The sequence below is a fragment of the Protopterus annectens genome, chromosome 8.part1, assembly GCF_019279795.1.
Source record: "Protopterus annectens isolate FY-2018-M chromosome 8.part1, PAN1.0, whole genome shotgun sequence".
NCBI classification, from domain to species: Eukaryota; Metazoa; Chordata; order Ceratodontiformes; family Protopteridae; genus Protopterus; species Protopterus annectens.
Window position 1 is genome coordinate 5,690,001 of NC_056742.1, and position 12,956 is coordinate 5,702,956.

Below are 12,956 nucleotides of genomic sequence, written 5' to 3' on the forward strand. Positions count from 1 at the left end.
TTTCTTCACTTAGCCATCCATTTAAGATTAATCTTGCTTTGATATTCTTATACATTGACATGATTATTTTATCACTTATATTGTAAGCTCTATATATGATCCATAACTAATCATATTGTATTCTGCTGAATGCTTTACTTACATCTCTTACCGTAACTTTAGTTTCTGCCTTTTATTTATAATATCATCTATCACTTCTCTTAATATCTATAATAAATCTTGACTTAATTTTCCTTTTTTCCAAAAATCCTACCATCAAGCAACTTAACAACTAATTTTTTTAAACTTTTTCCTATTATTCTTATAAATATTTTATACTAGTCTTGGTCTCCAATTTTTAATATACTCTTTATCTCATTTTTTCCAAATAAATTTCATAACTTCCTATACATATCTCTTTTTAAGTATCCCTTTTCCTAACCACAAAACATACTTTTTGCTGTTGCTCCATATTATTATACATATAATGCTCAGTTCTGTCCATTCATCTGGCTTTTTCCATATTAATTTATTTTAAAATGTCATTAAGCTCTTCCACATTTATATTTTCTCTGTCTTCCATACTTAATTTTTTAACCTTCCATATCAGCCTATCTTTTACCACACTTTTTTTAAATGTGTGTTTTATATTCTCCTTTATTACTTCAAATATTTTTTCCTGTGTATTCATCATTTCTCCATCATTATTTTTTAATGTCCTTATTGTGTCTATATTACAAGATCGAATGCTTAGGTGATCGAACACCTAAATATCGAACTTGTAATTTCGAACCCAAAAATGTCAAATGGAACAAGAAAACACGGTCAGCCACGGGAAAGAAATGACTTTACACCCAAACTAAGTGGGTGGCTTTGCCCCCACACCCCCCGACATTGGGAGATGTGCCCCCCACACCTCCCTAACTACATATACCAACTCCAAGAACACTCTACAGTAGACAAAATGGCAAAATCCAGTGAACAGCCAAGAAAAATCTTTCCCTGCGTTAAATTGGCTGTTTGCAGTTTTTTGCTTTCGATATTACAAGTTCGATGATTAGGTGTTTGATCACCTAAGCATTCGATCTTGTAATATAGACCCTCCTTATTACCCTCTTACTTTCTTTCATTATCTTGTTCAAATACAGAGCTACTTCTTCTTTTTTCCCTTGTAAGAAATATCTTTGTTTATATAACATTTTTTAATCTTCTCCTAATTCATTTCATATATCTCTTTCTCCTTTTCAAAAAGGCTTGTATTATTTTTAACACCTCTCTAAATACTTCTTGGCTTAATTGCCTATATTTCTGTGTTTCTTTCCTTCTCCTCACTGCCTAACATTCTAAAAAGCATTTTTATATTTTTCTTTAAAACGTATCCACCAATCTGTCCAATCTTCATAGAAAATTTTCATTTCTACATCTTTCCATAATCGATCAATTTCCCTTCTATCTTTCTCATCTAAATCTTTCTCATTAAATCTTTTAAAATGTTACTTAACCTTATATATTCTTCATTTTCCTTTAATTCTAACCATACAACCAGATAATCTGAAAGTCCTGTTTTCTTTATTCCTTCTTTTATAATTTTCAAACTATCAGTTATTAAAAAATAGTCAATTTCTGTTTTAATCTCATTTTTTTTGTAAGTCCATTTATTATCCCATAAATATACTTTCCACTTTTCGTTATTTCATACACCTTCCTATCATTCCCTTCTTTCTTTATTTTCATTAAACCACAATTAAAATCTCCCACTAATATAATTTCCATATTCACTCCTCCATAATTTAAGATTTTTTAAACATTTTCTCTCTTTCTTTTTTATATGCATAAACTGGAATAATTTTATACCTTATATCTAATACTGTTATTATACCTAATTCCTATAGTGTGATCGAAGAGTTTTACTGTTTCATTACAAAACACACCAGTCCTTGAACATGTATTTTTCCCATATTCCAGACAATGTTTTAACCCACAGCTCTTCCATCTGTAGCATTTCTTCTTCTGTTAGTAGTCTTCTAAAATAATTACATGCATATCAAGTAACACACATCATTCTGAAACAACTAATCTTCTTTTAATTTTCTTTATGTTATTAATATTTATAGATAGAGCTTTCAAGTTTGTTGTCTCCTTCCATCTTACTCTTTGCCTTTTTTATTCTCTTCCACAATCACACTTTTAAATTTCATTTTTTCTTTCATTCATCCTATTCCCTAATTCTTCTCACTGTTTTCCAGTTTATATCCTCTTCTTCACTTGTTTATTGCACCAATTCCTTGCCTTAATCATTTTAATTTTCCTCATATATTATTTTTTATTTATCCTCCCCTTGTATAGCATCCTAGTCTTCATGTTCATGTTCTACACTTTTTTCTATATTATATACACATTATCGTATTTTTCTTGTTCTTTCACTTGTGTCTGCTTATCACCATTTTCCCACATTTTTTTGCACATTAAATCACATTTTTGCTTCAAGACCATCTTTCCATAAATAAAACATTTTCTTTTTTCACAATTATTATTAAGTGATCATCCTTTCCACAATAAATCAAAAACCAAAAAAAATAACATGTTTTTTTTAATGACCCCTATATTTGGCAAAACATCTATTACCTTAAACATTTATTTCACTAGGAATATGCACAATTTCATCATTTTCCATTTTCAAAATCACTCCACAATCCCATTCCCCAGTCCATAAACCTATGCCATCATATATTTTTGCAGTGTCCATAATTTCTTCTTTAAACAGTCCTTTAATGCTTCTTTATCAACTTCAGATTGAAATTGTACAGCAATGTTTTTTTGTTTCTGTATTAAATGTCTAAACTACATAAGAGTTCCAAGGATTACAGTTTTTTTTCAAACTTCTCTAAAAAACTTTTCATATACTGTCCCATCTCAAACAAAATGTCACAATAAGTCTCTTTATTAAGATGTACAAAGGGTCTTACCTTTTAGGTGACATTCCCAAAGCTGCACTCACTGTATCCCATACCTCATACCTCTCAAGGTCATTCTCTTCTTTACTACTAAGCCATGCAACACATTTATTTTTTACCATTTCTCTTTCTCCTTCTCCTAGCTTATTTCCTTCTTTTACCATTTGTGTGCATGATTTTTTTTCTTTCCTACAATTTCTCTCATGCTGTTTTTCTCCCTTATTTTATCTATGATTTTGCCACTTTACTTTCTGGTTCAATCTGGCTCATCATTTCTTTCAGATATACACCCTGCAACCCTCCCAATTGGAGGGTTATAATTATACATTCTGATCTTGACCCATCAAAGAGACCCTTTTGGAACATGTATTCAGAGTCCTATGAAGGCTTGACAGCCTTCACATCACTATTCTTCTTCACTTCACTTTTCTCCTCCACTCTCGCTAACTCATCCAATCCTCCCACCAATTTTTTTTTTGATGACTTATAGCTTTCTGATACCACTACCTTCTCCAAATCCTTTATTCTACTTGCTGCTTGCTATCCTCTTCATGCTAACTCATGCATCTGTCTTTCTTCCAGGTTCTCTGAGCTGCCTATGTGGTCAGAACGGAAACTGGAAGGATAACAATGAAATGAGTTCCCATTCGCAAAGAGTATGAGAAGTTCCCATATACCACCTTTTGTCTACCCTGCAAAGAGGCTACTAGCCTAGTGAGACTAGTCTAGTCAACAAAGTAGGTATATGTATCTGTCGGTCTATATATATATATATATATATATATATATATATATATATATATATATATATATCTATATCCATATATATATATATAAATAAATATATATATATATATATATATATATATGTATATGTATATATATCTATATATATATATATATATATATATATATATATATATATATATATATATATGGGTCTACTTCAGATTGTTGAACTGCCAGAATATTGAAACACATATGGCAGAGACTATATGCATGAAACTTTGGGACACTGAAACCTTAATAAAAAAAAAAAATTTTGCTGCAGCAGGGGGGGGGGTGCTACACCCCAACGCACCTAATACACCCCCTGCTACTTAAATATACCAACTCCTGGTTCCCTATTATATGATCAAAGATGCATTATTTTGAATGCGTCTTGATCGAACTTGAAAGCACGAAACAGCAAAATACCAAAACGGCATATAAGCAAATTCTTACCCTGAGAAAAAATCTCTTGGCCGCCTTTGTTATTTTGTCATTTCCGTCACTGTAGTGCAATCTCAGAGTTGGTATATTTAAAAAGGGGGGTGTATGGGGGGCACAGCCCCCAATGTTGGGGTGTGTTATGTAATATTTTAAAGGGTTTTTTGTCTTTTTTAGAACAGCGATTTTTTTCCCTGGGAAAAAAATCGCTATTCTAAGTGTTTGGGATTGTAAGCTTTCACTTACTTGGGGTCAGTAAATCAGCATTCACTTTTTTAAGCATTCGCTGATTTAATATAGACCCCAACTCCCAGATCACACTTACATTGAAGTGAAAATGAATTTTTCCCTATGGCGATCTCCATGCAAACATTTTGATGTTCTAAAAAAAACAATGTTTTTGTCTCGGTTATCCTGGTTTGACATTCCAGCCATTAGACAATCTGAAGGGTACCCATATACATATAGATAGATAGATAGATAGATAGATAGATAGATAGATAGATAGATAGATAGATAGATATAGCTAGACAGACATATAGATATATTTAGATATATTTAGATATCAACAGATGATTGTCTTATGAAACATCAAATGCTCAAAAGAGGATCATTTACAGCAAATCAAAAATGATTAAAAACTGCACAGGCTAAATGCAATGTTTTTGAGGGGTCAAGCATGTTATCTCATAAAAGGCAATTTCCTTTTTGTAACTCCATTTTGTGCAAAGTGTTTTCTGGGTATAAGAGAATGCACAAATGAGTGAATACTCATTTGGGTGGATCATATATAGCTGAATTTAATTTTTTTATAGTTCATGTAAACAGGAGTATAAAGGAAAATTGATGTTTGAATGAGCAAGTGGTGGTTATGAAGATGTGCAAGACTGTGTTATAGCACTTGCTGGGAATATTCATTGTTAGCGGTTTAGGGTTAGTGTAAGGGTTAGGTAAGGTGATAGATTCAGTGCTGTGCTTGTTTTGTGTTGTGTGTTTTCTGTTTTCTTTTGTCTTGGTACTGCCTGTGAAAGGATTTTTGGTGGTGCTGCAGTAGCATTGTCGCCTCACAGTAAGACGTTGTCCTGTTCGATTCTCAGCTAGAGTGTCTTCTGTGTGGAGACATGCGTGAATGGGCGTACCTTTGTTGTAGGTTGTGCGTCAGGGCTGACAACTCGGCATGTAAAAATCTACTGCCAGTCATTAGCGGACCGGAGTTCTGCTGTGGCGACCCCTAACCGGGAAAAGTCGAAAGACACAAACAAACAAACAAACTGCCTTTGAAAGGGTTTTAGTAAATTAATGTGTAGAGTTAGGATTTGGTGAAGGGTAGGATTACGGTTATGGTTAGGGTTAGCACACATAAGTAAGAAGGTGCAGGGGGGGGTGTAGATCCAGGAATTTGTTTACGAATGGGAAACACAAAAAAAAAAAATCCCTAGGTTAAAGGGGAAATTGCAAATGCCATCTGAGCACTTAAAACATCTCATGAGAAACTGTACCCTAAATTGCAGAAAAGAGTGCCACTTTAGCAATTTACACTGTTATAACTCACATAATACTCTTCTAAAGTCAGTAGGTTTGTCACATGCTCATATTTTAATGAATTACAGACTAAGATCAAAATATCAAAATTTTCCACCTCACTAATTTTCTTACAACTGCAAGAATGTCATGGCTCAGGGAAAAATATCAGCAAATCCAGCAAATCCAAAAATATAACTATGACAGGACTTTGCAAAAGGATGAAGACCTTTACTCAGGAGTTATTGTGTTTATACAACAGCTGGCAAGAATAGCAACATCAGGAAGTCATTCTAGTACAAGCACTCAATGTTCTCATACATTGTGCAAACACCAAAAGTTGGTCTGTTTGGGGGGGGGGGGGGAGTGCCCCCTTTGTAATACAGCCCATTCAAGATCCTTGTTCCACCATGACTCTTCCAAGCAGGAGAAGAAGAAAGGAAAAGAAAGTCACTGGATCAGATATAAGTCAAAATGAAAGGATTGTATTGGAAAGCCCCCTGCCCCAGGTTTGAGGAAGGGTCACCAACAACTTAAATTTCTCAAAAAGTGAGCTCTACCCATTGGTTTTCAGTCTGAGACACTGATTCCTCATCTACTAACCTGACAATGACATCAGACTTCACTCATGTCCAGAGATCAAGTCATATGTTCATAAATTGTTATTAGATAAACATCAGTTAATCTTTTTAAGCATTGCTGTTGCAGTCTTCCTGGTACACCCAATCAGTTACTCTCACTGTCCATAACAGAGTCTAGGCAGGGGATACATTTGCAGTTTTCAATGTACTTGTCCACTAGTGATTTGAAGATAACGTACTTTACATAAGGCAGTAGTTTGTTCCAGTGGTGGGGAATTATTTGGAAGACACATCTGTCACAACAAGAACTACTATTTATGTTGCTGTAAAAACTTGTGTCCTTTGATCTTGTATTTGTGCTACTACCAATTTCATGGATAAAAAGTAGAGCAAGCAAGGCTAGGTTATTTAAAGATTTGTAGGCCAGGCATGGTTCAACCCACAGGAGACTGTAAGAGACAGAGAAGAGATATGGAACTTGTAGAAACACTTAGTAACTTAGGAAGCTCATACATGGGATTTATTTTAGTGAGGAACCATTGGGCTTTTCAAGATGGCCTACAAGTTGGGATAGATACATATCAAAGGGTACATTATATTCCAGCATGGGCCAAATGGATGATGTCTTTTAACCTAGAGGTTTTGACCTTTGTAATCTGTTGGGCAATATAGAAGGTTTTCCTTTTAACAGTGGATACATGGCTATCAAATGAAAAGCATTACAAAGTAATTATGCCACTTATGAGATATTTGATAACCTAAAAACTGGACCAAAGTCATCAAAGTCAAAGTCAAAGTAAATTTTATTGTCATTCAGTAATCACACTAGTGCAAAAAATGAATGAAATTCCGTGGTTCCGGACTCAATGTGCAGACAACATCTAGACTATTTTCACAGACATTTACACATATAACACCTAGCTATTACATCATGAGCATGCAGGTAGACAGCCTAATATTGCACATAATTAGAAACACATTTTAACACTTTTCAAAGTGAGCACTTACTTGCACAAGACTTTAGTATTGCACAGGTACTTGGTTAAGAAATTGCATTGATCCTTGCACAGAAAGACACATTTGAGAATTGCACTGTGAACATTAGAGTATTGCACTATGAACCTTAGAGTATTGCACTATGGTTAATTTACAAATTTGCAACATGTATTGCACTGAAAGAAGAGATATTTTACTGCATTGCTACTGCCCTAGATGGCCTATAAGTGCAGTCATGGGGAATATTGCACTAAGAAGTAGATGAAACTGGTAACCAGGTTAACGCACTCAGAGGTAGAGCAGCTTCCATACCATACTACGAGGTTGTTTGTCAGGATGCTTTCTATAGTACCTCTGTAGAAGGTATTGAGAACTGTCGATGAGAGATTCACTCTCCTCAGCCTTCTTAAAAAGTGCAATCTCTGGTCTGCTTTCTTGACTATGGCATTTGTATTTGTGTTCCAAGACAAGTCCTCATTGATATGCACTCCCAGAAACTTTGTGCTTCTCACTCTTTCCACTGTTTCCCCATTGATGGTGAGGGGAGAATGCTCCTTGCGATATTTCCTGTAGTCCAAAATTATCTCTTTTGTCTTGTTTACATTTAGTGCTAAGTTGTTATTTCCACACCAGGTAATCAGTTGTTCCACCTCATCTCTATATGCTGTTTCATCGTCATTAATGATGAGGTCCACCATTGTTGTGTCATCAACAAACTTAATGTGATTTGTATTGTACCTGGCTATGCAATCATGTCTTAACAGGGTGAACAGCAAGGGACTTAGTAAACATCCTTGTGGATCTCCAGTTTTAAGAGTGATACAATCTGAGGAGTTATTTCCTGCGCACATTTTCTGAGGTCTGTCTTTGAGAAAGTCAAGAATCCAGTTACAAAGTGGAGTGTTGATGTCTAGTTGGAGTAGCTTCATTACCAGATGAAGAGGGATGACCATGTTAAAAGCAGAGCTGAAGTCAATGAATAGTACCCTCGCAAATGTGTTTTTATTCTCAAGGTGTTACAGCAATAGATGGAATGCTAAAGAGATGGCATCTGCTGTAGAGTGGTTTGCTTGGTAAGCAAACTGCAGAGGGTCAAGATCAGCAGGCAGCCCAGATGTTATGGAGTCCTTGACCAGCCTTTCAAAGCACTTCATCATTGTGGAGGTGAGGGCTACAGGGCGGTAGTCATTTAGGCAAGATGGTGGAGACTTCTTTGGTAATGGAATGACTGTTGTATCCTTGAAGCATTTCAGAGCTATTTGCTGACTCAGATAGTTACTGAAGATATCCATGAGGACGTTTGCTAGTTGCACTGCACAGTCCCTGAGCACATGTCCTAGGATGTTGTCAGGCCCAGTTGCTTTTCTCAGGTTAACTCTGTGCAGTGCCCTCTGGCCATCAGCTGGGTTGAGGGTGAGCATCTTCTTGTTATGGCTGATGTGCATTTTCTTTGCTGTTGTTCTGTCCCCTTCCTCAAATCTGCTGAAGTAGACATTCAGCTTATTTAGGAATTCCTTGTTGCACTCACATTGCGAAGATAGAGGTCTGTAGTCAGTTATGGACTGGATACGCTTCCATAGGCACCTGGGGTCTTTTTGGTTAGAGAAGTAGCTCTGGATCTTCCCGTCATAGGTCCATTTTGCTTCCCTCACTCTTTTGTTAATATTTGCTCTGGCTGTTCTGAGGGCTTCCCTGTCTCCAGACTTGAAGGTTGCATTCCTTGCTTTTAATGGTTCATACAGCTCTCTCATCAAACAGGTTTCTGGTTGGCTCATGCGATGATGGTTTTGGTGACAATCACATAATCCAAACATTTCGAGATGTAGCCCATCACCGCCTCAGTGTACTCCTCCAGGTTGATACACTGGTTGTCAGTGGCTGCCTACTTGAATATGCTCCAGTTTGTGGTCTCAAAACAGTCCTGGAGTGCTAAGACTGCACCCTCTGGCCATATTCTTACTTGTTTAACTGTTAGCCTTCCTCTAGTTAGCAATAGTTTATATGCTGGTAGTAAAAATATGGAGAAGTGGTCAGAATTTCCCAGGTGTGGTTGAGGCACTACCTTAAATGCCAGCTTAACATTACTGTATACCTTGTCCTGTATGTTCTCACCCCTTGTTGCAAAATCCACATATTGGAAATAGTGAGACAAAACTGTTTTCAAGTTGGCCTGATTAAAGCCACCTGCCACTATATAAACACAGTCTGGATTCCTGTTTTGCAGTTCATTTATAGCCTGGTATAATGTGGTCATTGCCTCATTTGGATTAGCACTGGGAGGACTGTAGACAGCTGTGATGCAGATGATGCTAAATTCCCTGGGTAAATAAAAGGGTCTGCATTTCAGTGAAAAAAACTCTAGATTATCTGAGCAGTGTGAGGATACTATCTCACAACTGGTACACTAGTTGTTATTGATGTATATGCAGACCCCTCCCCCTCTGGACTTACCACTGAGAGAATGTATTCTATCTGCTCTAAAAAGTGATTGCCCTACCACATGGACTGCACTGTCATTAATATTAGAGTTTAGCCAAGTTTCAGTAATAATAAGAGCACAGCATTTCCTCACCTTGTTCTGAGTAGATAATTCCAGCCTTATATAATCCACGTTGTTTTCCAGTGATCAAACATTTGGCAGCAGAATGGATGGGAGTGCAGGCCTGTAGGGATTTGCTTTTAGCCTTGCAATGATTCCAACCCTAGATCCACTTTTGCATGTTCTCTCACACCTCTTACATTTCCTTCTCTTACCATGATCCAGTAAAGCTGATTCTGTACATACCAGGCATTTTGTTCTATATTTGAGTATGATTCCCAGCTCTTGTAACTCAATAAGTGCTATAGGCCTCACAGGCCCCACAGACAGCAGATCATCAAACCTGTTACACAGCAAGCTTGAGGAATGCATTCTTTCTTAAGTGGTTGCTGTACTAATGTTACTCCTTCTAAAGGTGAATGTCTCTTCTACAGATCAGCTCTGTTTCAGTATCTTTATCATTTTCAGAATTTTATAGCTTAAAGTACATTTGCAGTTTAGGAGAGGGCAGATTAGGTAAATGAATTTTAATCACTAGTTGAGCAAATCCAGAATAAAGTCAAACAGTAAACCAAAGGGAAAGACTGCAGCCAGCTAAGATATAGACATGATGCAGCTTGTGAACGCAAGTAAAAAACCTTACATACTATGGATGATGACTTGTATATGACTGATAAAGAAAAAGGGGAAATAGGGGCACTTCAACTAATTGGTCTTGTAATCTTAATCAGTACATCTGTATGGGTAGTTTACATTAAAACAGCTGTCATATTCTGTTCATGTTATGCTCCCCTTTCCTCTTCCTCATCAAAGGATAAAAAGAACATCATTTACTAGATTCCTGGATTTCTTTCCAACTCCACATTTGTAGAATCTCCTGAAAATTGGCTAAAACTATTTCACAGAGCAGCAACCCCAGACAAAGAGCCTCCTGCTAGTAATCAGAAGAGCTCCATCTTAGAGTAGGTGACTGTCAGAACATCAGGTACCACTTTCATCTAAAATATCTATAGAAAATCATAAGAAAGCCAAATATGGGTAGAAAATCATCTCTAAATGTCATTATTATTGTATTGTACAGAGAAAAGATCATCCAATCATCAACCAAGTCTACCTGGCAGTCAACTTTTAGTAACCCACTTAAAAAAAGGTCTGGTTGTCTAACCAGCATAATCTTGGCTTTGTCCCTGCTCTTTATCTTGGACACAGCTCTCTAACACCCTTCATCACCTTTCTTATACCTCCCTTTAAAGCACAAAATCAATTAACCTGCTTATCCCCTTCTGATACCTCATTTTATTATACTTCTTAAACTACTATACCTACATCTAATTACCATAACTAAATTACTATTCCATCTCTACTTTCCTGTTAACACTCAAACTTGATTATCTCCTCTAATACCTCACTCTATTGTATTTCTTAAATTACATCACTATTCTATCTGTAAATTCTCGGTAAAAGGCTTATAAATTTAATGTTTATGAATATCAATACAAATTTTGTTATGTTGTTGTTTTTCTTTCAGCTTTTCCCGGTTAGGGGTTGCCACAGTGGAACTCTGATCCGCTAATGATTGGCAGTCGATTTTTACTGTGCCGAGGTGCCAGCCCAATGCCCAACCTTCAACGAAGGCACGCCCATTCACGCATGTCTTTCAAATGCCACTCAACTGCGGGGAGGACATACAGACTCTGTACAGAAGGTGCTCCAGCCAAGAATCAAATGGGAAAACCTCTTGCTGTGAGGTGACAACGCTACCGCTGCACCACCGCAGCTTCAATACAAATTTTATTATACTGACTATTATGTTATGTATTTACTGAAACTGCGTTACAAAATGCATCATTGTAAATACTGATTGCATTAAATATGATACCTTGGAGCTTTTCTCCCAGAGCCTCTGCTGAAAAAGGTCAACTGTGCCCAGTCAGACTCACCTGGTAACCAAATGTCAATAAATAAATAAAATAAATAAAGAAGTACGTAGATGAATTCAGCATTCAAAAAACGAAACTGATTTCAGATAAGAAACTATGAAACATGCCCTAGTATATGACAAAATTTCTAAACTAGTCCCCTTTATTATAGAGGTTTTGAACAAAGCTCATTTCTATGTTTTCCAAAATCAAGAGAGCTTTATACTTTTCATCTTCCAAGACACAAGAAAAAGGAGCAGTTAAAATAACAACAGTTCACAACTGTAAATCAACAAGAAATCAGGGACAAGGTTGTAAACAGTTTAAAATTAAAACTTCACTCAGAGGATAAGCAGTAGCTCGCAAATAAGCAGATCATGGTGAAACACAGTAACTAATCAGCATGTCTGCAATCCAGACACATCCTCAGTTTTGCTGCTATATTTGACCCTGACCTGAAGGTAAGTTGGCTGGGATCCAATATAAATACTATACAGGTACTCATTCCTGTGCAGCTTATAAGGAAACACACCAAAATAGTAAAACTCCACAAGGGTTTTGGCAGGGAGAAAATCTCCTTTCACCCCCCCTCCCCCCCAATTTGGAGAGCTTTGGTCCCCACATCTCACCATAACATTGCTGAAACTCAAAGAAAGAGATATCATTTACATGAAAAGTAAAAAATATCCTGCTTTTTCCCTGGGTGGCTGTGAGCTCAGAGGACATGAAACCAGTGACATTCAAGCTGTAGTATATCTCTCCTATATGAAGTGATGAACAACACGTAACCCTTGAAAAGTAAAACCTAAGCAAATAAAGTTGAGTAATCTTTCACTGAGCAATGAAATATAAGGTTCTCCCATTCATAATGCAAGAAATTAGACAGATGACTGAAGTCAAACTTAAATCTCTACTTCAGTGATATATAGCAGCCAACATGGAGGAAAAGATGGTGATTATTATTATTATTATTATTATTATTATTATTATTATTATTATTATTAATGTGTCTCTCCTGGCTCATACAGGACATGGAGACTTATCACAGCACAGCAGTAAACACGCAGGAAGCATTCAAGGAAACTAAAATTCATTTCTGTTTTGTCATAAAGAGTTGACAATTATAGGGTAAAGGGAAAGCAAGAGAAGGAGAAAGCGAATGAGGCTAGAAGAATGTGTTCAACGTTTACAGGGAAAGGTAGATGATTTGAAGAAGCGATCACAAAGATGTAAGGCCCGTATTTATAGTCACTTGCAC